At 40.7% G+C, this 24,598-nt stretch overlaps 1 pseudogene; it reads left to right on the top strand.

Annotated features, from left to right (window-relative positions):
* The first annotated feature begins 2,095 nt into the window (after nt 1-2,095).
* Nucleotides 2,096-24,449, top strand: LOC102428550 (annotated as a pseudogene).
* The last annotated feature ends 149 nt before the right edge of the window (nt 24,450-24,598 follow it).

Below are 24,598 nucleotides of genomic sequence, written 5' to 3'. Positions count from 1 at the left end.
GGCCCAAATTGTTTCCTGATTGTTATTTCCTGCCAGGTCTAAGAGGCGTCTGCTCTGGGAGGGAACACGTTTGGTAGTGTGCAGATTCCTGGGGACCCCTCAGAAGAACCCCGTTTTATCTTCCACTGGACTGAGTTTGCTTCTGGGACATAAGTGTGTAGACCTGCTTAGCTACTTGAATTTGGGGAAGAGCTCTCTTCATATCTTGCTTTTATCCTGACTTTAAACTTGAATGGCATGACATTCTGTCTTAAATTAATTTGCCCTTGAATCCAGAGAAGCAAAGCAGTGAGGCTGTCTCCCTTAGCAACGAGAGACTGTCACACACAGAATTTCTCAGCAGGAAAGAGCTGGGTAAAAATAGTGAAAGACACCCATCAGTGGATCTATCTCAATTTGAAGCCTCTGGTCATTGACACACATTGAAGAACCACTTCACTTCATTTGTTTTCCATCGGCTAATCTAAGATACTTTCATTGTCTCTTAAACTCAGTTTCTTCCTTAACCTAAAGACTCTGTCTTAGTGACTTCCTAGTCCACTCCCTATCTCAGTCCCTTTCCTTTTCCACAGTTTCTTCCTCTGTTGTAAGGCACTATGGGTCAGTAATAAGAGTAGGAGCCTCTCAGACCTGATATGCAAATTCTGGCTCAAGGACTCACTGGCTATCTAGCTCTGACCTTGGACAAGTTACCTGCCAGAGGCTTACAGATGGCTGCTCTATAGCTCTGTAACCAAACACCAGGCCTCCTCTGGGCAGCTTCAGGACTGTGCACATTGAGTGGGGAGGGAGCGAGTGTCCTTCTGGCCAGCTGAATGAACCCTAGCAATTCATAGAATGACAGCATTTCATCATATTCTGCAAGTTATTTAACAGAGAGTCAGTTTTACTCATCTGTAAAATGGGAATTATATCTTCCAGAAAGGGCAAAGTGCCTAGTTCAATATTCCTACGTTTTCTTCTCTATTCTTACCCACCCCTCTTCACCCCAAGACCTGTACTTCTGTTAAAGCACTCCGTACTCTGAGCTCACATATCCAGAATGCATGTTTCAAGTAAGTGTGTGTGTGTCAAGAGGCTATGAAACCTTTCAATTACTAATCAACTTGTATTTGCCTCCCTCCACCCACCCACCCATCCAGTCTATTAGATAAGATGGTTCTTTTTCAAAACACAAATCTGTTCTGTCTGCCCATTGCTTAAAATCCTCCCATGGCAGCCTATTTCTTTCAGGGTAAAGATGAGATCCGTCACAAGACTGTTGATGCCCTGCGTGTTCTGGCCTCCCTCCCCCACTCATCTCACCTGAGGCTCCCTTTGCTTCCCATCATCACACCAACCCATGTGCAGTCTCTGATAGTTCACCGTGCTTCCTCCTGCTCATGGGGCTTTTACACAGGTTGCTCCCTCCTTCTGAAATGCTCTTCCCTCTCCCCTCCACCTGGTTAACTCCTCCTTGTCCAGCTCCAGCACCTCCTCCCAGAGAATCCAGTCAGGTCACCCTCACCTGTCACTGGCTCACATCTCCTTCACAGCATTTTTTCATGGCGCTAACTATACAGTTTTGTGTGTGTGGTTATGTTATGAGATCTGTCTCTCAGGGTATAAACTCCATGAGATCAGGAAAGATGTTGCTCTGTGCTCCCCACTGTACCCCAGTGCCCAGCACGGTGCCTGGCACATGGTGAGCACGCAGTAAGTAGGTGCTGCCGAATGAATATGTGAACAGAAACCGCTGAAGAGCAGAACGCTGCAGGCGTGTTTGCCAGCTCTGCAGGTCACCTGCCATGCTCTCCAAGTACATGGCCACAAAGGCGCCTGATGAACCAGAACATGGGATTCATAAATAACTGAGTATATGAATACAGGAGGCAGATTTGGTCTAACTTACAGGAAGCTTTTTCTGCCTAGTGCCTCACTGACATGCACTGTCCTCTTTGGGGCTCATTTAACTATTACAAATGTTGTAGTAGCAGTGAGGGAGTGTACGTAAAACCTTATGTGCCTCTCACTTTTTTTAAACGATGTGGCATTTCAAGTCTTGTTTTCCTCATGCATAAACTCCCTCTCATCATGTATGAATGACAAGGTAAGAATGGAAATAAAGGAAGATAAGGTCAAGCAGGAAATAATGAAGGACTTCAAAAGCATGAGGTATGCAAAACAGGACAGAATAAAGGGTTACACGACAGGTACGCTGGAGCCTATTGGGAAAGGTATACAGGGAGGCAGTGCAATTAGTCGAATGACGGGAAAACCAGGTTTTGGCAGAATATCAGAATGCTGCAGAATGGAGCCCGGTCAGGTCAAGGCAGATAAATGAGCAAAAAGTTTGATAAAATCCAAAGCCTGAGAGAAGAAAGATAGCAAGTACTTAAGAATCAAGTTGTCCAACTGGAGAAACACAGCAGGTGTCTGAGCTTGGGTAGATGACTCCAGGGCCCCTGCACTGCAAACATCATTGCTACATCACCTCCGGGTGCCGACACTCAGCAAACACAGAAAGCTCATCTGTGCATAAAGTAAGCGCCTTTGCATGTCATCACAGCCCGTGTCGCTGAGCCACGGGTCTCTCAGCCTTCACTCTGAATCACCCTTCAGATCGTCTGCAGATGTGAGGTTTTTCCTTTATAGTGTGAGTTCTGCTCCAACCTTTTTATGGAGGAAAAGAAAACCCTCTCACCAAGATCAAGCCCATTACCTTTTTCTTTTCAGTGTCTGACCTGAACACTGTGTTAAATGAGCTACACGCATTCCTTTCAGGACTGAGGGAGAGCGTTGTCTTGATTAGAGAAGGGAGCCATAGGGAGCAGAGCCGGCTGGCATGAGACTCCATTGCCAGTTATTCGGGCTCATTATGCCATGTGGGGAGGGCTCCATCCTCTCCTCTGTTCCTCCTGTTGGCTGCCCAACTTTGAACCATTTCCAAAGCAGCTTCCCCTGAGGGCTAGTTAAAGGTTTGGTAAGGAATCAAAGGGTCAGTGTTAGGACGGCATCTTGGTGGTGAAAGACAGAGTAGACATGGAATAAATTAGAAGTGAGGGGAATCTTTGCATTTTAATTATTCATGGTTTTTATTGTTTGTTTGTGTGTTTTTTTTTTGGGGGGGGTGTATGTTTGGGGAGGAGGTAGTTGCCTAAGGAAGAGAATGGGAAAGTTACAAACCACTGCTGTGATGTGAAAAACAGTCTACTGGCCTCTTCAATGAGGGGAAGATTTGTGAACATAGTTTCCTCTCTTATACTAAAAGCCATCATTTCTCAGTCTTTATCTGAGAATAAATCAGAATCTCTTCTCTATGAAGTGTATGAAATGTCTTTCCATTGTTTATGAAAAGTCATTCCGTGTCTCCCCCGCACCTGAAGCCCTCCGGTGGGTGGGCAGAGTCGCTCGGTTGGCCCAGTCTCCCACCCCATGTCTATTTTAATCAGAAAAATGGACGGTGTGGAATACACCTTGATCCTGGTTCACACAGGATTGGGTTTGCAGGGCAGAGCGATTCAGAAGATATCGAGAGCCACGTGCTCTGTTCTTCAGCCGTGATTGCAGGCATTTCACAGTCCTCCTCTGAGGTGCCCGTCAGTGTGTTGCCTCTTGGGCGTATACCATCCTCAGACCGTGACCCCTGCTTTCCCCGTGGCTTCCTGACACCTGCCTGTGGGACTGTGCCGCCGCCTCCTCCAGGTGAAAAAGTCATTACTGTGTCTGACTCCTGTCTGGTTCCACTTGACGAGATACCTGTTTTGTAATAAGTACTTCTCTACATTGGAAGCCATCACCTCTTCTTGATCCTGTGTAAAGCACGGTGACCAAGGCAATCTTGTCTCATTATTTGGTCAGTTGGGGAGGGGTGTATTGACATGTCTCCTAAATGCTTAACCCGAATTTCCAGCTGCCTGTTGGACGTGCAAGGCACTCATTTTCCATTTCGAACCAGCCACCAGCTCTTGACACGATGCCATCTCAGTGTCCCAGGTCTTTGTGTAATTATCTGCCAAGAGGGCGACGATACCAGTGGTCCTTAGGCCACTGTCAGCAATATTAGCCTCTTGCAGGAAGAAAAGGAGACATCTCAATCTATTAGCATTACTGTGCTTGTGTACGAGCCCTTAAGGGAAGAATACTAAGCCTGCAACCCAAGCATGTGCCCTGACCGGAAATCAAACCATAACCTCCTGGCTCATAGGTCGATGCTTAATTATTGAGCCACGCCAGCTGGGCTCCAGTTTTCTTGCTATTAGAAATATCGCTGTTAGGGACATTCTTATAAAGGTCTCCTGGTACACATGTGCAAGATTTTCTCTCTGGAAAAATTTCTGAACCTATTCCTAAGAGTGGATTTGCTGGGTCCTGGGTTTGAGCAACATCAAATTAACTAAATAATGCCAGAGATTTTTCTAAAGTGTTTGTAACAATATGTAAACTCCTAGATGCAGTATATGAGTCCCTGCTGCTTTATATCCTTGTCAACATTTGATATAAAATTGATATTAAATTTCTGTTAGTATAGTGGATATGAAATGCTATATCATTATGGCTGTAATTTTCTTCCTGATTACTAATGAACATCTTTTTATGTTTGACTTATCCATTTTCATCTTCTGTGATACTTAAGTTGATGTCTCTTGCCCACATTTCTATTATTATTGTCTTTTCCTTATTGGTTGTTATACATGATGGATATTGTCTTTTTGTTGGTTATATGTATTGCAAATATCTTTTCTAATTTATGGCAGCTCCTTTTCCTTTATGATCTCTTTTGATGAAATCAAATTCTTAATTTTCATAAACTCCAATATATCAATGTTCCCTATTATTTGCATTTTTATGTTTTAAGAAATCCTTTCCTGTCTTAAAGTCATTTTTCTAGAAGTTGTAAAGCTGGACTCTTCACATTTAAATTCATAATCCATCGGGAACTGGTTTAGTATATGGTATGAGGTAGAGATTTATCTTAAAAGATGTTTAACCACAGCATGTAGTTCATTATAGTTTACAGTAAAATTTAATGTTAGATTATAAACATCTTGATATGTAATTGTGTATCATAATCATCTCTGTATCCTCCACTGTCTTAGCACAACACTGTGCACCTAGTGGGCAGCCAGGAAGGCTAGAATATCATGGCCACCGGGTACCTCCCACATGTCCTTACATGTGCTTCTGACAACACTGGGAAGATAGCACCGTAGCCAGGAGCATAGCAGCTTCTTTCTCCATCTTGCTGGGCCCCTCCTCTGCCCCACTCCATCCTCTGCAGATGTTCTCTTAAGCAGCGTCCCTGCTCCATTCCTCATATGCTCAGCCAGGGAGCATTGGAAATGGTCAGCCAATTTGTTTGTTTTGGTCAATAACAACCTAATAGTACATCTCCCAGGACTAATGTAGGAAGCCAGAGATAGGCCTCAGCCTGGTAGAACCAAGGCCAGCCTGTGTTCAGATAGTCCAACATGGCTCAGATGTCACCAATCACGGAGAAGTATCTGTTGTGTTTTTGGATGCCCGTTTCCTTAACCACAGATTGCCAGTGAAATGAAAATTCCAATGGCTTCACTTGGCTTCTCCACCACTAGAGTGAGTTAAGACGACACTAAATACAACGTTCTTTTCTGAATCATGAAAACATGAAAGGGAAATATTTCAGTTCACAGTCTAGATATATTCATGTGTGCTTTTTCTATGCCTTTAATTCTGAACAACTGAGCACGTATTTACTCAGTCTTTACCAGAATAAACATTTCTAGAATGTGCAGAGCACTGAGGGCGGCAGAGCAGCGGGAGAAAAGGAGTCTGGATTTGGCAGATCCCAGCTTAGTCACTTGCTGGGTTTTCTCAGCTTCCTCCTCACAAAATAGAGATCAATACATACTTACCTTGCAGAGTTTTTGTAAAAATTAAGTGAGCTAATGAAAGCAAGTGCACAGCACTGCATGGTGTGTTCTAGGTCATCAGTAAGTTATTGAAGGATGATGACCATGATGAAATAGTGAGGGAGGAGGAGGAATGACTATTGATTATGATGAAATAACCAGTCCAGACTCTTTGGGAATATATACTTTATGATGCTTTCATAGATCAACAACTCAGAAATAAAGCTGACTGCAATAAGAGCTAGAATTAGTGTTACCTTATTTTCAAAACAAAAATTGAAATGTGGTTTGATAAGTAAATGAATCCAAGTACATATTAAGATCTAATATTAGAAGCTGGGATTGTCCCAGAATATCTGAGACATGCAATCCCTATAGTTATAATAGAAGCACTGATCATCTGCCCTAGGGAAGATCAATTTTGTCTTGGAGAGAGTCCTCGGAGCAGGTGATGTTTGAGTGGGTCCTCATGTACCTTCAAAGGTAGATATGAGGAAAGAGAGGAGCAACTCCAGAAAGCAGAGGGAGTATCAGAACAGGACAGAGACGTATAAAACTTGGCCCTTCTTCAGGTGCCTTTTTATTATCTAAAAAGACTATAAATAATCCTCGGTTCTCCAAAGAATCTCCTGGGATAAGAACGGAAGCCAGGAAGTAAGATGTGGGTAAAGAAAGCAGGAACCTGAGTGCCAGCCCATACCCACACCTGTTTCAGTCAAAATACCTCTGCTCTTTTGTATAATTTATTGCTTAATAAAAAGTAAATATATTATTGTGTAGTGTGTGTACCCCTTCCTTGTTTTCTATAACTAATCCTTATGACCCTTTAGGTGACCCTGTGATGCAATTTGCTTTTGTTATTTGTCTTGCAAAATTGTTTGGGTCCTACCTGGGACAGAGGTCAACAGTGTTGTGTGATGTCACTCAAGTCTGGGACCAAACTGATTTAAAAGACAGGCAGCCCAACGAGGGTGTAGAGCAAACACAAGCCAAACCCTTCTGGCATGTGGATGAGGAGTTGAGCTAGTGACCTGGAGCAGTCAGTATTGGATTCTCCTAGGGGAGCACCGAAGGGAAGCATGCAAAGTGCAATGCGGCAGCTCCCTGCCTGGGCCCCAGAGGGATATATATATACTTTTGAGTAGGCAGGCTCCTTTGGGATAGATACGTTTCATGCCTGAGCTCTTTGAATTTCAGAAGGTAAATTAGAGAGTCCTCTAGAGAGAGAAAAACAACTCGATGTGTCACATGGGAATCTACACAGAATGTTGTCATCCACTGTTAGAAGAGTGTAAGACTCAGTGAATTGCAGTTTTTTCAACTGTGGGTTGTTAGTGTTCCCACTCATTTGTGAGGTCTTTTTTAATTAGCTACACTATTCATTAATCTGGCCACATCACAGTGTGTTGGAATGAAACGAATGCACGTACATTTTCCATTTAGCTCTCAGGTGTCCAAGTGGCAATAAACCTTACATTTAGAAATGGTAAACTAGACAATAGAACTACATTGGAAATGTCTGAGAGAACATGTCAACAGTTAGAACAATGGGACAATGAAGTGTGTCATAGCTCTCGATGACATACTTCTTAGGGAAGCTCATACTTCTCATCGATCACAGTAATAGATGGCACCAGTGTCCTTCTATTAGAGAGGCAATAGCTCTACTTTTTTAGTGATATATTATTGCTTTTCAACTTTGGTGGAGAATATCTAAATTTGAAAAAGGTCAGATGGCTTTTAAAAAGCTCCCTAGGTAATTCTGATGCATACCCCTGGGTAAAGCCCACTTTTGAATAGGCTGAATAGATAACTGGGCATTAAATCAACCACTATTGTAAAAGATGTAAGGCCAAGAAAAAAGTGAATTCTTTATAAATCAATTTCTTTCTAAATATTTCACTAAGAAAATGATAGGATAGTTAAAATAATCTTACTTTTATTTATATGATTAATTTAAATTTTTTTAAAAATTACGTTTACTTTTCTTAAGACCTCGTAAACAGCTATGGGTTAACTTCTAATAAAATTTTTGTCTGCAAATCACTATGAAAATGTTTGAATTAGTAATTGGTACTTATTATAATTTATGATACTTTAAAAGTGAAGTGGAAAGTTGGTGTAAATATTGTTTTTAAACCCATAATTCTGATATTCACTGTATGCAACCTAAAGATGTTTGAAATTATTTGTATTTGAAATGATGGTAAGAGTGAGACTAAAAACTTCCAGTCCTACAAGATTTCCAGATGTATGTAGAAGGCGATAGTAATGAAAACAATGGGAGTGCTGGCACTGGTATGGTCCAGCTGACCAAAGAATATATACTGTGGGAAGCCTAGCAAAAGACAGACGGGTGTGGAGACTTAATATGCAGTTGAGGCAGCATTAACTACAATGAAGAGAGTGAAGGACAGATTCTTGGTAACTGGTGCTAAGACAAGTGGTTATCCATACAGATAAAAGTAAACCTCTACTTCAACACAACAAAAATCAGCTTTAAGTGGATTGAAGACTGAATGTGAAAAGCAAACTATTACAACTTTTAGAGGAAAATATAGAGAATTTTTTTCCATTTGGGTTGAAAAGAATTTTTAAATAAATCATAAAAAGCCCAAACCACCATAAAGAAACATTACTGATAAATCTGATTCCATTAAAATGTTAAGTGTCTATGACAGAACACCATGAACCAAGTGAAAAGACAAGCCTCACATTAAGAGAATGTATTTGCAATACATAAAACAGGAAAATGCATGCTATCCTGAACATACAAATAATAAAGAACTTTTATGAATTAATAAAAAGATAATCTAATGGAGAAAAATGGAAAAATACATGATGAAGATATTTATAAAAGAAGAAACTCAAATGGCTAGTAACATCTGCAAAGATGCTCAATATTAGTAAAAAGCAAGTTAAAGCAATAAGATAACATTTTACACTCATAGGACTGGCAACAATTTAAATGTCTGGACATTCCAAACATTGGCAAGGATGTGGGGAACTGGGAACTCTCATTCAATATTGGTGATAAGGTATATTGGTGCTGCCACTTTGGAGACCAATGTGGCAACATCAAATAAAATTAAAGATATACAACTTTAAATCAGCACTCCACTGCTATGTGTATATCCTATTCTTTCTCAAATACATCAGGAGACATTTTCAACAATGTTTATTGCAGCATAGTTTTCAATTGCAAATATTGGGGGCAGGGGTCCTAAATGTGCATCAATAGAACTGAAAAATAAACTAAAGAATGTGTATATACTATAGTATTATATAGTAGTTAAAATAAATGAACTATATCCACTACATGAATAAATTTTAGCAACATAAGGTTGAGTAAAAAAACAAGTTACAGAATCACATATATAATGCTAATTATGTAAAGTATAAACACTTGTAATGCTACATATTACTTATGGTTATGTACCTATGTACTAAAAGTAAGAAAAACAGGAAAAAAGCATCAATAGTGGTTAACCACAGAATAGTGGTTATCTTTGTAGGGAGGGGAATGAATTCAGAAAGCAGGCAGGAGTCTCCTATTCCATCCATAAGATTTTCTCTTTTATGCAGAAGAGTTTGAAGTAAAGGTTACATAATATTAATTTAATTAAAATCTGGTTGGTAAGTGCAAGGATGGGTGTTGTATTACTCTCAACTCTTAACTTTAAATATTACATTATTTTAATAAGAACAAATGAAATTTTATCATAGATGTATTCATCTGAGAAAGGTTCCCAAAAAGTCAAGTGTAAACTGCACTGAAACAATAGGTTCTAATAATAAACATACATTATGCACATTTTAGTCAGCAACCATTTTTTTTAATCTTGGCTAATAAGGACCTAAAGAATAAATAACACTGAAGTCACTTTTCAATTATCTAGAGTGAGGATGAATAAGTAAAATTAATAGATAATCACCAAGCTTCATCCAACTCTGTTTTTATTCTATTTCTCTCCAGGTGGTATGATGATGTAATCCCAGCCTGAATCCAGTTATCTAGAAAACGAGGATAGAAAACTAAGGTCCTTACATTCCGTTTAGAGAATCACCAATAATGAGCCACTTTCTTGGGGGACCTGCTGGGAACTGCTGTTTCACAGAACTAACCCTACTGGTTTGTCTTTCCCTGCACTCTCCCGATGCAGAGTAGAAGCAAGAGTTTCCCAATGGGAGAAAACAGTTTGTGAATCATTAACCATCCCTTCTCCCTACCCCAACCCCCATGACGGGGAGAGGTATTAGAATTGTTCTGTTTCCCTCCTTCAAGATTGGGGATACTTGAACCATCCTTGCCCTCTACCCAATGGGAGACTGATGATTGTTTCTTTTCTAAAAGTGGCTGAGAAATTTAATCAGAGACGCTTGATGAGCTGGGGAAGGGAGAAAAAGACAGAGGAAAGACAGAAAGCAACGAGAGGTGGGTCTGAGCAGCCTGCACTCCACCCTTTCCCATTGGTTGAGTAGATACTACAGTTGATTTAGGACTTAAGCCATCTTTCTGGTGGGATATTTTCTGGCCAAAGAGACCCCTGCTGGAAGAGGCTATAAGTTGTATTATCCATAGTGGAGGAAAGGGTTGCAATATGGAAGGGGAAGAGACCAGCATCCCCTATGTCTTGCAACACAGAAGGAAAACTCTATCAGGTCTCCCAAAGAAGTAACCCAAAATATCCTCAGGAGAGAAGCAGCATTTGGATGTTCACTAAATTTAAATTTCCTGAAGTCAGAAACCTTGTCTTCCTTGATCCCACCACAACCCCAGCACCTTGAACAGTCCCTGGCACAAGTGATATGCCCCCTCATCACCCCAACACACACACACACACACACACACACACACACACACACACACACACACGATCTGTTACACAGAGAATAATAGAGGAGGACAGATTTGCAGCCAGTAGCTCTAGATCTCTCAACTGAATGTTGCCCCTCTTACATTACCTGCCATCAGAGCTTCTCTGGCAGACTGGGGACATGAGGAAGAAAAGTGAGGGGTTGAGAAGAAAGAAGAACAAGACCTTTTTGCCACTTAAGTAGCCTAAGCCTTCAGCCTAGTCTACAGTGAGAAGCGGGAGCTTTGAATTGAAGCTAGGGTAGCAATGCTAACTGCACTATACTCTTTTAATAGCTAAAAGTGTTGAAACATGGAATTGCACTGCTACATAGGAATGGATTGGAGAGATCAAAAGAGTACGGCTGTAGTAGTTATTGGAAAAATACATCAATTGCACATTTACACATAGTGACTAGAGACACTTAAACAAACAAACAAATTACATTACTAATGTGCTATCCTTGGAAAACAAAAATAATTAGCAAGAATTCCCAATCAAGACAAGCCTGCAGACTTGTTTTTCTAAGAATGGTGGTGAATTTCAGAATTTCCATTCACATGTTTATATGCAGTTATACGGGGGGCAACAGGCTCATATTTGTTAAATGACTAGGCAACATCATACAAAAAACAACGCAGGACTGTACAGACACAATATAGAAAGGTCAGCCTCCAAAAGGAGCAAAATGAAGGCAGATTTGAGGGGCCATCCTGAGGCACATTCAAAGATTACTAGGAAGTACAAGAAACAGAATGGAAGCGGTGATGAGGACCTTAGTTCAAGGCAGGAGCCCAGGACAGAAAATTCACTCAGGGAAGAGCAAGACAGGAACAGATGAAGCATCATGAAGTGGATCCAGGTCATTCTTGAATGTCCATTCATACAACGTATTAAAGATACCTGTCCAACCCAAATGAAGGGGTATAGTCATTGGTGTGGGACAGCTCAAACTAACTAAACATGCCAAGAGTAACCTGATATCTTGGTACCAGTGCCACTCACTATGCATTATTCAGCAATTAATCAGATCCCAGTGGTAAAAAATGAATTAGAATTGCACTTAACAAAATTAATTTGACTTTTTCTTTGTTTTCTCTAGCTCATAGAGAGTATGTTTGCCTGTTTGTGTTGTTTTTTTGAGAATTAAATGAGATAATGTTTCTAACATGCCTAGAATGTATCTGGCATGAAACTTTGTTAAGTAAGTGCTAATTACTGTGGAGGATCAATGTTTCCATCTGGGTGGTTCACAACTGCACAGTAAGCTGTTGGTGATTAATTGGGAGGTTAGTATAGAGATAGAAATCTAAATGCATGTATTTAGTAGCATAAGTGTGAATTCACACAGGGAGCTGAAAATAATTTGAATATGGTTAGGATGCATCATAAAGTTAACTTAGCTACCTTCTCAGAATAATTAATTATGGGCCCTGGCCCATGTGGCTCAGTTGGTTGGAGCGTCGTTCCATTTACCAAAAGGTTGTGGGTTCAATTCTTGGGTTCTTCTCTCTCACATGGATGTTTCTCTCTCTCTCTCTCTCTCTCTCTCTCTCTATATATATATATATATATATATATATATATATATATATATCCCTCTTCCCCCTCTCTCTAAAACAAATAAGCATATCCTCAGGTGAGAAATTTAAAAAATTAATTATTAAAAAGCAACAGCAAGTTGTACTCTGGGCTCTGAACATGGAGGGTGTCTCATAGATCATATTCCCAACTGCAGCCAACTCTTGTGCCCTCACATCAAATTGCGTTTCTTTTCTCCACCCAATATCCCATGCACTTCATCAGACTCAGGAGTCATTTTTTCAAGATTTGGTAAAGGAGTAGAGGAAGCAAGGTGACTGTGATCAAGATGTAAGTAGGAAAGTCTTCTTTAGAAAATGGTTGATTGGCCATGGGATGTGTGTGGAATTCTGAAAGCAGCATAGTTACATTAATCAGACAGTTATTAACCTAAACTTCAAAGTGGGGAGAGTTCAAAAAGTACATTGCGGAGCTCCAACAAACCAGAGGCTTTTTATTCTAGTGATTTAAAAAAGCTTTACATTTTTATTTCCAATTAACCTATCGATAGTGATGTCACTTAACTACTCCTAAAGAATATTATCTTCTCATTATTGCCAGAAAAACATGCAGCCCAATTTCATAGCTCAGCTGTTCTCATGCATGGATGGACAATCTGAATTAACTTGAACAGAAGCAAGATTTTTAGACACTGGGCTACATTCCTAGTTGTAAATTTTAAGTAATTAATATGTGACTTCAAGTAGCAAAAGGAAATAAAGTGGATAATGTTTATTTTGTGCATCAAAATGATTGTGATACAATGCTGCCCTAACTTTCTATTTATTCAGTGTTAGCATCTCAATAGAAAAATTATTGTAATCCACACATGTATTGCCAGTACAATTGAATATGGTGCCAATGAGTAAAGATCCTCTGGAGAGCTGTCTTAAAATTAAGCTATTAAAAAGAGACTGTGTTTTCATTGCAACCAAAGATAGTTGACCCCAGATACATGAGTTTTTCTGCCCTGTGTACATACTAGTACTCCTTATGCAAGTCAAAATTGGGCACAAGGACATCCATTATTCTGCTGACCTGAACTCTGACACTATAGAAATAACATTTATTCAAGGAGAAAGTAGTTGAAGTGATCAGAAAAGCTCAGACACATGAAGTACAAACTAGACTTACTCACAATTATAGATATTCTCATTAAACCTTTCATCGACCTCCTTTCTCGTCTTACTCATGCTTGAATGAACCTGGACTTCAGAGGTATTCGTGACACATGATTATGTGGGTATTTTTACACAATATAGCAAAGGTTAATAATAAATTACAAACATTAGTTTCTTGTTGATGTAGAAGGAAACTTTAACTGTGAAAACCTACTCTTGTGCCTTTCTCCCTACCTCAACAGTGCTGGGTTTGGGGATTAGAGAACTTGTGTCTTGTCTTGTTACCTCACTTGTAAGCTATGTGGCCCTTCACAAATCTCTATTCCTCCCGAAGCTCAGAATCCTTGCCTTAAGTAAGGATAATAGAAGCCAGAGATTAAAAATTGATAAAATGGGCTCCTTGCCCTCAGTGCCCCTGTGGATGGTTTAATGGGTGTATCATCAGCAACAGTTTTCTTTATTTACTTTACCTCCACATGAATCAGTCAACCAACCATATTCTCTCTCTCTCTCTCTCTTTCTCTCTCTCTCTCTCTCTCTCTCTCTCTCTCTCTCTCTGTCCTTTTATTCCTCCCTCCCCTCTCATGCACTGGTCAGAACTGTGCTAGGTGCCAAAAAGAATATTGTAGAAATAAAAAGTATTATGTTATCAAATGCGATCTCTGCCCTGAAGCTGTAGTGTGGGAGGTATAATCTAAGTCCCATATGGATTTATTTCCCGGTGCTTCTCACAGGACTCAGTAAATACAAAAATTAATGTCTGCTCTTAGCCAGTGATGCCAGAAAAGGCTCGTTTACTCCAAAAAGAAAAGAGATGCCTCCACTTGCGGCTGGGTCTTCAGCTGGTTCCCGGTGAGGCGCTGCTGTTTCTGAGCTTGGTTCTCACTGCAAGAAGAAGAAGACTGTGTTGTTTTCACTTTTATACACTTTCACCTTCTTCATATTGTAACACTTGTTAGGGACTTTTGTTATGACCTTGTTCTCAGGAATTCAAGGTTAGCCTTGACCAAAATGAAGTAAATAACATTCATTCACTCATTTAACAAATATTTATGAGGCTCTTGTCCTGTGTTGGGCACCTTAGTCAATGGTGGAAAACAACAGTGAGCAAGGCACAGACTGCCCTCAGCATCCTGACCTCAAAGCCCTATCTCTCTCAAACTCCCACACACCCTCAGCTCCCCCCCCCCCCAGCTCAAGACAGCCCCTCTTCCATTGATCATGTTTACTGTACACAGTAATAAATTTTGTCCCCATTACAAGCAACTTTTTATTATCTATTGTTTTTAAGGCAATATGTTAGCTACTATTAGAGGGTACTATCTCTCTTTCCAGTTTATAATGTTGTAGGTACAGAAATGGTGACGGGGAGAATAAATGCAGAGAACTAGAACAAGAGGCAGGGCTGCAGTAAGTGTTGTAAGAGAGGCGTAGTAAGGTGCAGTGACCCTGAGAATAGGAGGACCAATGATCCTTCATGGGGGGATTTGAGTGGAGCCTTTAAGGATGGGCATGATTACAAGAAGGGCTGGGAAAAGTCTGGGAAAATGACAAGAATCTCTGACATAAGCAAGGGAAAGAACAGAGGTGCAAGATGGGAGAACCCAGTGATGAGTGGAGGAATGAGAAGCAGGCCACATTAAACCCAGGAGAATGCGGGGATGAGCTGCAATGTTGGGGATGAAGTCTTGGACAATCTTCACACTGTGTCAAGGAGTTTGGATTCTGTTCAAGAAGTATGGAGGGGGAGGGTAGGTATTCGAGGAAGAGAGAGAAGGAGGCAGAGGTGAGCCTTAAAAGATGACTGTGGCAACCATATGGACTGAAAGAAAAGGGGCTAGTGAGTGGCACACGGATGCAAGAGAAGTGGGAAATGACAAACAGTTGCTGGAGACAGAGTGGGTGTAGAACTGAGGGGGCATGGAAGCTGACGAGATACAAAAGCAACTCTGAAATCCTTAGCAATTTTTAAAAGCAAATCCAACTCGATAACTCTGATGCCACTTATGTTTCTATAATGATATCTTAAGGGGCTACCTGTGTAAAAATGAAATAAGGAAACAAAGTTTTCTGAAAACAGCTTCTTCAGTATGGGCAAGTTTACACTCACCTGACTTTTTGGTCTTGTTCTTAAATTACTTCTTAAAGCCTTGGTCTTATTCTATTCAGGCTGCTCTAACAAAATACCACATACTGGGTAACTCACAAACAACAGAAATTTATTACTCATAGTCTGGAGACTGGAAGTTCAAGATTAAGGCCGGCAGATTAGGTGTCTGGGGAAGAACCACGTCTGGGTGGGTTCAGAGACGGTGTCTTCCCGCTGAGTCTCACACGGTGGGAGGGAGAAGGGAGCTCTCTGGCCTCTTAGTAGAGCACGAATCCAAAGGTCCCACCTCCTAGGACCATCACTTTGGGAGTCATGACCTCAACATAGGAATTTTAGGGGGACACAGCAACCTTCATTTGTCATATTTATTCATTATTTTAAAATCTATCCCACTCCACACACCCCACCCAGTGTTGGTGCTCCTTTTGCCCCACCTCCTTCCCCAGATCATTCTCTTCCCTTCTCTGCCCTATTCTGTGTCCTGGGACTGTGTCCGCATCACCCAAACTCTCCTGCCCTCGAGTTCCCTGTTGGATCTCGCCAATGAGAAGCACTAGCAGATCGGAGGCCAGGGAGAGAGAAAGTGTGTTCATTTTCTCTTCCTGCTGGAACAAATGGCCACACACTTAGTAGCTTAAAGCAACACAAACTTTATGATTTACAGTTCTGGAGGTCAGAATTCTGAATAGGTTTCTCTGGGTTAAAATCAGGTTGTGGTGTCAGCAGGGCTGGCTCCTTCTGGAGGCTCTAGGAGAGAATTTATTTCCTTGCCTTTTCCAGCTTCTGGAGCCACCTGCTTTCCTTGTCAGGTAGCTCCTCCCTACGACTTCCATGCCAGCACTTCCACATCTGTCCTCACCAGTACATCTCTCTCTCTCTCTCTCTCTCTGACTTTGATCCTTGTGGTTACATTGGGTCTCCTCAGCGAATGCAAGGGAATCTTCCATCTACAGGTCCTTTACTTCATCACATCTGCAAAATCCCTTTTGCCATGTAAGGTGACATATTCACACGTCCCAGGGACTAGACCTGGGTGACCTTTGTGGGGACAGTATTGTGTCTGCCGTAGAGGCTGGGATATTTCTCCCCCTCGGGGCTGGAGGCCTGCAGGGCTCCTACCTCCACAACCACAGCTCCAGCCGGGCAGCCCGTTTCATGCTTCTAGCTCTCACTAGGCCCCTGCAACTTTCTTTCTTCCCCCAGGGTCTAGCAGGCCTCAGGTGATGCCATCTGCCCTGCGTAGCCTTCAGTGCCTCAACAGCCCTCTGTGGTTGTCTTAACCCTGCCCACACCCCTGAAATAGTCCCGTCATTAAACTATCTTCAAAACCCCAGCTGCCTGACACACCAGCCACCCATTTGGTTTACCTTTTCACGCTCTAATTCACACTGTGAACATGTCAGGCCTGGACCTGGCACGCACAAAGGAAATGTAAATGCAATATGCAAGTCGGCCCTGTGCCTGTATCACTGACATCTCACAAAGCCTCGTGCGCGCATCTGGGAAATACATATATCTGATTAGATAAGCCGCAGAACAATAACCCATTCTTTTCCCTCAGCTGCATCCAGGGAAAGGAAATAGTCTACATAGAGTCCACACAATAGAACGTTTTCTCTTTGATTTCCTTTCCTCTATTTTTCAGTCAACAAGAGACACTGACTTCATGACCTAACATAAGTGCTTTCTGAGCAAATGGATAAGCCACTCGCTGAGCTGCCAATGATCGCCTTCTGTTCTTGCTCAGGCAGATAATTTTAAGATATTTCCCCAGTCTCTTCTCCTTGACTGAGCAGTCAAACCTGCATATGAAAATGGAATTGTTGTGTTTTTTCCTTCTAGACAATATTTTGCTTCAGCCCGTTTGTCTTTAAGATCTGTGTTTGCGTTTCTGTCTATAGCCGCACTTGCAGTCACCCTGTATCTCAGCTTAGGGTCTGGACCATCTGCCCAGCTTTCAAGTAGATTCTTCTTCTAAGAACTATTTTTTCTAAAATCACAGAATAAAGAATAGCATTAACATTCTATAGAATTCCTAAAGGACAGAACTTCCCAAATCAACAGAAGATTTTTCGAGTTTATAACCTCTCAGTGATATTTTAAGAAAAAACATTTGCTTTACTTCCCCAATAAATATCTTCAGTAGATCAGCTGTCTCTCTCCTAGATTCATTATGAAAAGCTTGCCAATGTTGCATTTTTTCTTTCTTCTACTATGATGATGATGATGATGATGATAACTATAGTGACTAAGAAAAGATTAAATTTGTATAGTTTAGAGTGTACACGGCACTTATATACACTTTGTATTATTTGATCATGGTTAAACCTGGTTGACATATATCATGAAACCAAATTTAAACTATATATATATATATATATATATCTTGTTTACATTTGGCTTAAACATTACGGAGCATAGAATTTTTTTAAAACTTCTTTTTGTCAATAATTCATTGATCCATTGAACAAATATACATGGGTATTTGGCCATGTGGCTGAGTCTCTGCTCTTGCAGAGCTCACAGTGTACTGCTAGGCAATGGCCAAGAAACACTGAGGAAGGCACCCAGCCCAGACTGGTGGGGTCATGGAAGGATCCTGGATGTGCTCGTACCTGGGATTGTCCTACGGGATGAGTAGGACTCAGCGGTTTGGAGGGAAGAGTGCAGGCTCTAGACAAAGTGTACAGGGTGTGCAGAGGCACAGAGAGAGAAATACTTAAGAATGGTAGGAAGAAATCACCCAAAGAGCACACATAGAGCAGGCGAGTAGAACCATGCAGAATGGAACATCAACACCAATTGAAAGGAAATTTAGAAATAAACAATCTAATAAACTTCTTTGTATGAGATGTCAGTATTTGACAAGGAAAAGAGAAAGGTTCGGTGAGAAAAACACCAAATTGTAATTTAGAGTTGACTTGCATAACTAAGCCCAGCATCATCTTTAAATTTCACATGTACCATGTTTTGATTTAGAAAATTTTAAAAGTCAGAATGAAAAATGGAGGCTCCTGGCCCTGACCATTTTGGCTCAGTGATTAGAGCATTGGCCTGTGGACTGAAGGGTCACGAGTTCGATTCCCAATCAAGGGCACCTACCTTGGTGGCAGGTTCAATCCCTAGCCCTGGTCAGGGCACCGATGTGGCTCTCTCGCATTGATGTTTCTTTCTCTCTCTCTCTCTCTCTCTCTCTCTCTCTCTCTCTCTCTCTCTCCCGCCCCCCCCCCCCACTTCCTCTTTCCCTTCCACTCTGTCTGAAAATCAATGGGGAAAAAAATATCCTTGAGTGAGGATTTTCTTTAAATGGAGGCTCCTCAACAGAGAGCTCCCCTGAATCTCCACCAAAGCCAACCCCCTGATCTGAATGACCAGCCAGGGCACCACCTCCACCACTGAAGTCAGAGACTGAAAATTTTTTAAGCTGTGACCAAATCTTTCTAAAGGGTTAATTCCCAAATTAAAAATGTTTTAAACACATGGAATAGGGTACACCACCCACATCAAGTGACAGTAGCCTGTAACTTCTTATACCCACTTGTTCCCCTCATGTTCATGGCCCTTCTAAGCAGGTATGTGCTGAGGCATAACCTTGTTTTAGGACCCTTCTATACACCCATAGGGACTATTTCACACTTCTACTTTGATGAGGTTTCTTGAGAAATGTTGGGAAGTTTTCTTTTTAAGTGATTACTCTCTAGAATATAGTATAAAGAGATTCTCAGACAGTTTTCAACCTATATGTTGAGGCAAATAAAATTCACAGAATATTGTTGCTCTCAAAATGTGTTTCAATTTCCAGTTGGGTTAGAAGCTTTCTTTCTGGGAAAGCCTGCTGGCTTGATGGGCGCCAGTGCCGTGCTGAAGCAGCCATGCACAACCGTTTTAAAACAATAGCCCGGTCCTGTAACGAGCAGTGGGATCCCGTCTAATTCAATCACAAGTCTACTGGAAGAAATGGAAAGGTGAACCACAACACTCAGTATAACCCCCTGGAAAATATTTTTACTGTAATAGCTATTAAATGACATCTTAATGAAGGTTAATTGTGAAAACAGCCATTACATATTAAAGGTTACCAGCATCAAATTTGAAAACCAGCCTGTCTTTTGCTCCAATTTGGCCCAGTGTCCTGTTGTCCGAGTTCCAGTGATGGTGCCCGCGGCAGGCAGCAGTGAGGGCTCTAATTCTGAATTTTTTTATTCTATTTTTTATTCGTTTTGTTGTTGTTGTTGACAGTATTATAGATGTCCCCCATTTTCCCCTCCACCCAGCCCCCACCCCACCCCAGGCTTTCACCACATTATTTCTGTGTTCATGAGCTATGCATATACACATATATGATCTTTAGTTAATCTCTTCCTATCCTCCCACCCATACCCCGCCTTCCCCCCGGAGATCTGTCAGTCTGTTCCATGCATCCATGCCTCTGGACCTACTTTGTTCATTAGTTTATTTTATTCATTAGATTCCACATGTAAGTGAGATAGTGTGCTATTTGTCTTTCTCTAAGTGGCTTATTTGACTTAGCAAAATGATATCCAAGTCCATCCATGTTGTCACAAAGGGTAAGAGATCCTTCTTTTTTACAAAGAGTATGGTATTCCATTGTGTAAATGTACCACAGCTTTTCTTATCCACTCATCTACTGATGGGCACTTGGGCTGTTTCCAGATCTTAGCTATTTTAAATAACACTTTTATGAACATAGGGGTGCGTATATTCTTTCTGATTGGCATTTTTGGGTTCTTGGCATATATTCCCAGAAGTGGGATTGCTGGGTCAAACAGCAGTTCCATTTTTAAATTTTTAGGAAATTCCATACTGTTTTTCACAGTGGTTGCATCAGACTGCATGCCCACCAGCGTGTACTAGGGTTCCCTTTTCTCCACATCTTCACCACACTTGCTGTTTGTTGATTTATTGATGGTAGCCATTCTGGCTGGTGTGAGGTGATACCTCATTTTTGTTTTGAGTTGCATTTCTCTGATGATTAGTGACTTTGAGCATCTTTTCATATATCTATTGACCTTCTGTATGTCCTCTTTGGAGAAGTGTCTATTCAGGTTCTTTGCCCATTTTTTAATTGGATTGTTTGTCTTCCTGGTGTTGAGTTGTATAAGTTCTTTATATATTTTGAAAATTAAACCCTTATCAAATGTATCATTGGCAAATATGTTCTTCCATAGAGAGGGTTCCCTTTTCATTTTGTTTATGATTTCTTTTTCTGTACAGAAGTTTTTATTTTGATGTAGTTCCATTTGTTTATTTTTTTTCCTTTGTTTCTCTTGCCCTAGGACAGTGATGGCTAACCTATAACACGCATGTCAGAGGTGACACGCGAACTCATTTTTTTGGTTGGTTTTTCTTTGTTAAATGGCATTTAAATATATAAAATAAATATCAAAAATATAAGTCTTTGTTTTACTATGGTTGCAAATATCAAAAAATTTCTATATGTGACACGGCACCAGAGTTAAGTTAGGGTTTTTCAAAATGCTGGCACGCCGAGCTCAAAAGGTTCGCCATCGCTGCCCTAGGAGATGCATGTATTCATGAAAATACTGCTACATGACATGTCTGAGATTTTACTGCCTCTCTTTTCTTCTAGGATTTTTATGGTTTCACAACTTACATTTAAGTCTTTTATCCATTTTGAGTTTATTCTTGTGTATGGTGTAGTTGGTGGTCTACTTTCATCTTTTTGGATGTACCTGTGCAATTTTACCATTGTATGTTCTTGCCTCCTTTGCGGAATATCAATTGGTTATAATGGCATGGATTCATTTCTGGGGTCTCTGTTCTGTTCCATTGATCTATTTGCCTGTTCTTGTGCCAATACCAAGCTGTTTTGACTAAAATGGCTTTGTATAATAGTTTGATATCTGGTATTGTGATCCCGCTAACTTTGTTCTTCTTTCTCAAGATTACTGAGACCATTCGGGGTCTTTTCTTATTCCATATAAATTTTTGGAATATTTGTTCTAGATCTATGAAATATGCCATGGTATTTTCATATGGATTGCACTGAATCTATAGATTGCTTTAATGATGTTAATTCTTCCAATCCATGTACACAGTATATTCTTCCATATATTCTTCCACTTGTTTGTATTTCCTCTTTTTCTTTTTTTAAATATATTTTATTGATTTTTTTACAGAGAGGAAGGGAGAGGGATAGAGAGTTAGAAACATCGATCAGCTGCCTCCTGCACACCCGCTACTAGGAATGTTGCCCGCAACCAAGGTACATGCCCTTGACCGGAATCGAACCTGGGACCTTTCACTCCGCAGGCCAACGCTCTATCCACTGAGCCAAACCAGCTAGGGCCTCTTTTTCTTTTTTCAATGTCCTTTAGTATTCTGAGTACAGGTCTTTTATGTCCTTGTTTAAGTTTATTCCAAGGTATCTTATTTTTTATTATTGCAATGGTAAATGGGATTGTTTTTTTAGTTTCTCTTTCTGAGAGTTTGTTATTGTTTTATTAAAATGCCATCGATTTCTGGATGTTAATTTTGTATCCTGCTATTTTATGGAATTCGTTTATGAAATTTAGTAATTTTTTGGTGCAGTCTTCAGGGTTTTCTATGTACAACATCATCATCTGCAAATCAGGAGGACAGTTTTACTTTCCTCCTTTCCAATTTGGATGTTTTTTACTTTTTTCTTCTTATCTGATTACTGTGTCTAGGACTTCCAGTAGTACGTAGATTAAGAGTGATGAAAGTGGACATCCCTGTTCTTAAGGGAAATGCTTTTAGTGTTTGCCCATTGAGCATGATGTTGGCTGTGGGTTTGTTATATATGGCCTTTATTATGTTGTGGTATGATCCCTCTATTCCCACTTTGCTGAGAGTTTTTATCACAAATGGGTATTGGATTTTGGCAAATGCTTTTCTGGGTCTATTGATATAATCATATGATTTTTAGCTTCCATATTGTTTATGTTCATTTATTGATTTGTGAATATTTTACCAGCCTTGCATCCCTGGAATAAATCCCATTTGGTCATAGTGTATAATCATATTGTCGGATCTGATTTACTAATATTTTGTTGAGGATTTTAGCATCTATGTTCATCAGGGATATTGGCCTATAATTTTCATCCTTTATCATAGCTTTATCTGGTTTTGGAATTAGGATAATGCTGGCCTTATAAAAGAGCTTGGAAGTCTTCCTTCTTGAATTTTTTTGACTAGTTTGAGGAGAGGTGTTAGTTCTTCTTTGAATGTTTGGTAAAACTCCCCTGTGAAGCCATCTAGTCCAGGACTTTTGTTTGCTTAGAGTATTTTTTATTACTGCTTCAATTTCATTAGTTGTTATTGGTCTATTCGGGTTTTTCTGATTCTTCCTGATTGAGTTTTGGAAGATTATATGTTTGTACATTTCACCCACATTGTCCAATTTGTTGCCATATAGTTGTTCGTAGCTGACTTTTTTTACGGGCACTTTATGATTTCATTCAGACTCCGCCTCCATTCCTGTTTCTCTTAAGCCTTCAGCATTTGTTTCCCATAACTTGACCTGTCTCTAACAATTTTTGTAGGTCACCATTACTGAAACCTCATTTGGTCTCCTGTAAGTACTATTGAAATTGGTTTGGTTTGGCTGGAAGTGTTTAAGGCAGTATTTCAAGAAAGTTTAAGGTATGCTGAGGTGCACTTAAGCTGAACTTACTCTGTAGTGAGAACAAAGACTGCTACTGTTACTGAAAAGCCAACCTAACACTCATTTACTCAACAAGAGCCTACTTGTCAGGAATTGTGACAGGTATAGGTGACACAAAGACAATAGATATGTTATCTTCAGAGGTCTAGAGTCAGCAGGAAAAACCAGGCTGTAGGTGAAAAATTCTGATGGAGCTAACCTATGACCTTAGATCATTAGCCCCAAAAAATGGCCCATAGCTAGGTCTTTCATAAAATAAGGAATAGAGATATCCATTGTTTATTGCATAAAATCCTAAGGAGTTCAATTCCTCACACTCAGTTATAATCTAGTATCATTTCAGTCATATAATCATGTGAAATAGGTTCCTGTGGTGCAGCTGTAGGCTGAGGGCAAGTAACTGATTATATTGCAGAGATGTCTGAATCAGCCTTGAGTGGAGACCACCATGACTCGAGGTGAAATAAATCAGGATTAATCTAGTTCTTATAAAGATTTCATTGAGCCAAACCAAATACTTTCTGTATGACTTGGCTTTAAAAAAATGCATACACTGCAGCATTTATATTTGTTTCTTTGCAACTTGAATTATTAACCACTTAAGGAATATTAAAATTTTTACCTTTACCTTGGCCTTCCAATAAAAAGAGAAAACATTTTGCTCAGCCTAACGTTCTGATACACAGCAGGGCAGCGCCGGGGAAGATCGGGACACCCTCCGGGTGCTGGCAGAACTTGTGTTGGGCTGGCAAACTTGGAGAGACAGAACTATACTTCTGAAGGAAGCTACCTGGAAGACACGCGGGTGTATGGCAATATTATTCGTGGCTGAGATAGGTAGCTGACCAACCAAAGAAACTCCAGTAGCAAAACATGATGGAAGGAACCGGAAGTTTGGGTAGTACAGTATGGACATTTTAATGATGTTAATTCTTCTAATCCATGAACAGTTGCCGTAAGTACGTTGGCAGGAGTTCAGGACCAGCTGATTGAAGAGAGGGGACCAAGAAGTGGGGTGGAAAATGATACTTCTCCAGACTTCCACAGTCAGGAAAATGAGCCCAACCAGGAGGAGCCTGAGGATCCGGATGGGTCTGTGCAGAGAGTGAAACCTGAGAAGGCTGCTTCTGCTTCTGCAGGGAGGCCTCACAGCAGCCATAAAAACCAAAGACTAAAAACCAGCTCAGGATTGATCTGAAGTTAAACAAAAAACCTCGAGCTGACTATGAGAAGACTCAGTAGTGCAGAAGCTTCCAGGCTAGAGAGCCTGCGGGACCCTCTCACCTCACAAAGATACAGGTCCCTTGCCTGAGCGCTGGCCACCAACCTCTGATTTCCCGGACCCGCGGCCTGGGACTCTGAGTAGTTTGTTTCGAAATGTGGTGACAAAC

The sequence above is a fragment of the Myotis lucifugus genome, unplaced genomic scaffold (assembly GCF_000147115.1).
Source record: "Myotis lucifugus unplaced genomic scaffold, Myoluc2.0 scaffold_18, whole genome shotgun sequence".
Classification (NCBI taxonomy): Eukaryota; Metazoa; Chordata; class Mammalia; order Chiroptera; family Vespertilionidae; genus Myotis; species Myotis lucifugus.
Note: the sequence above shows the minus strand (reverse complement) of the source record. Positions and strands in the feature narration are given on the sequence as shown.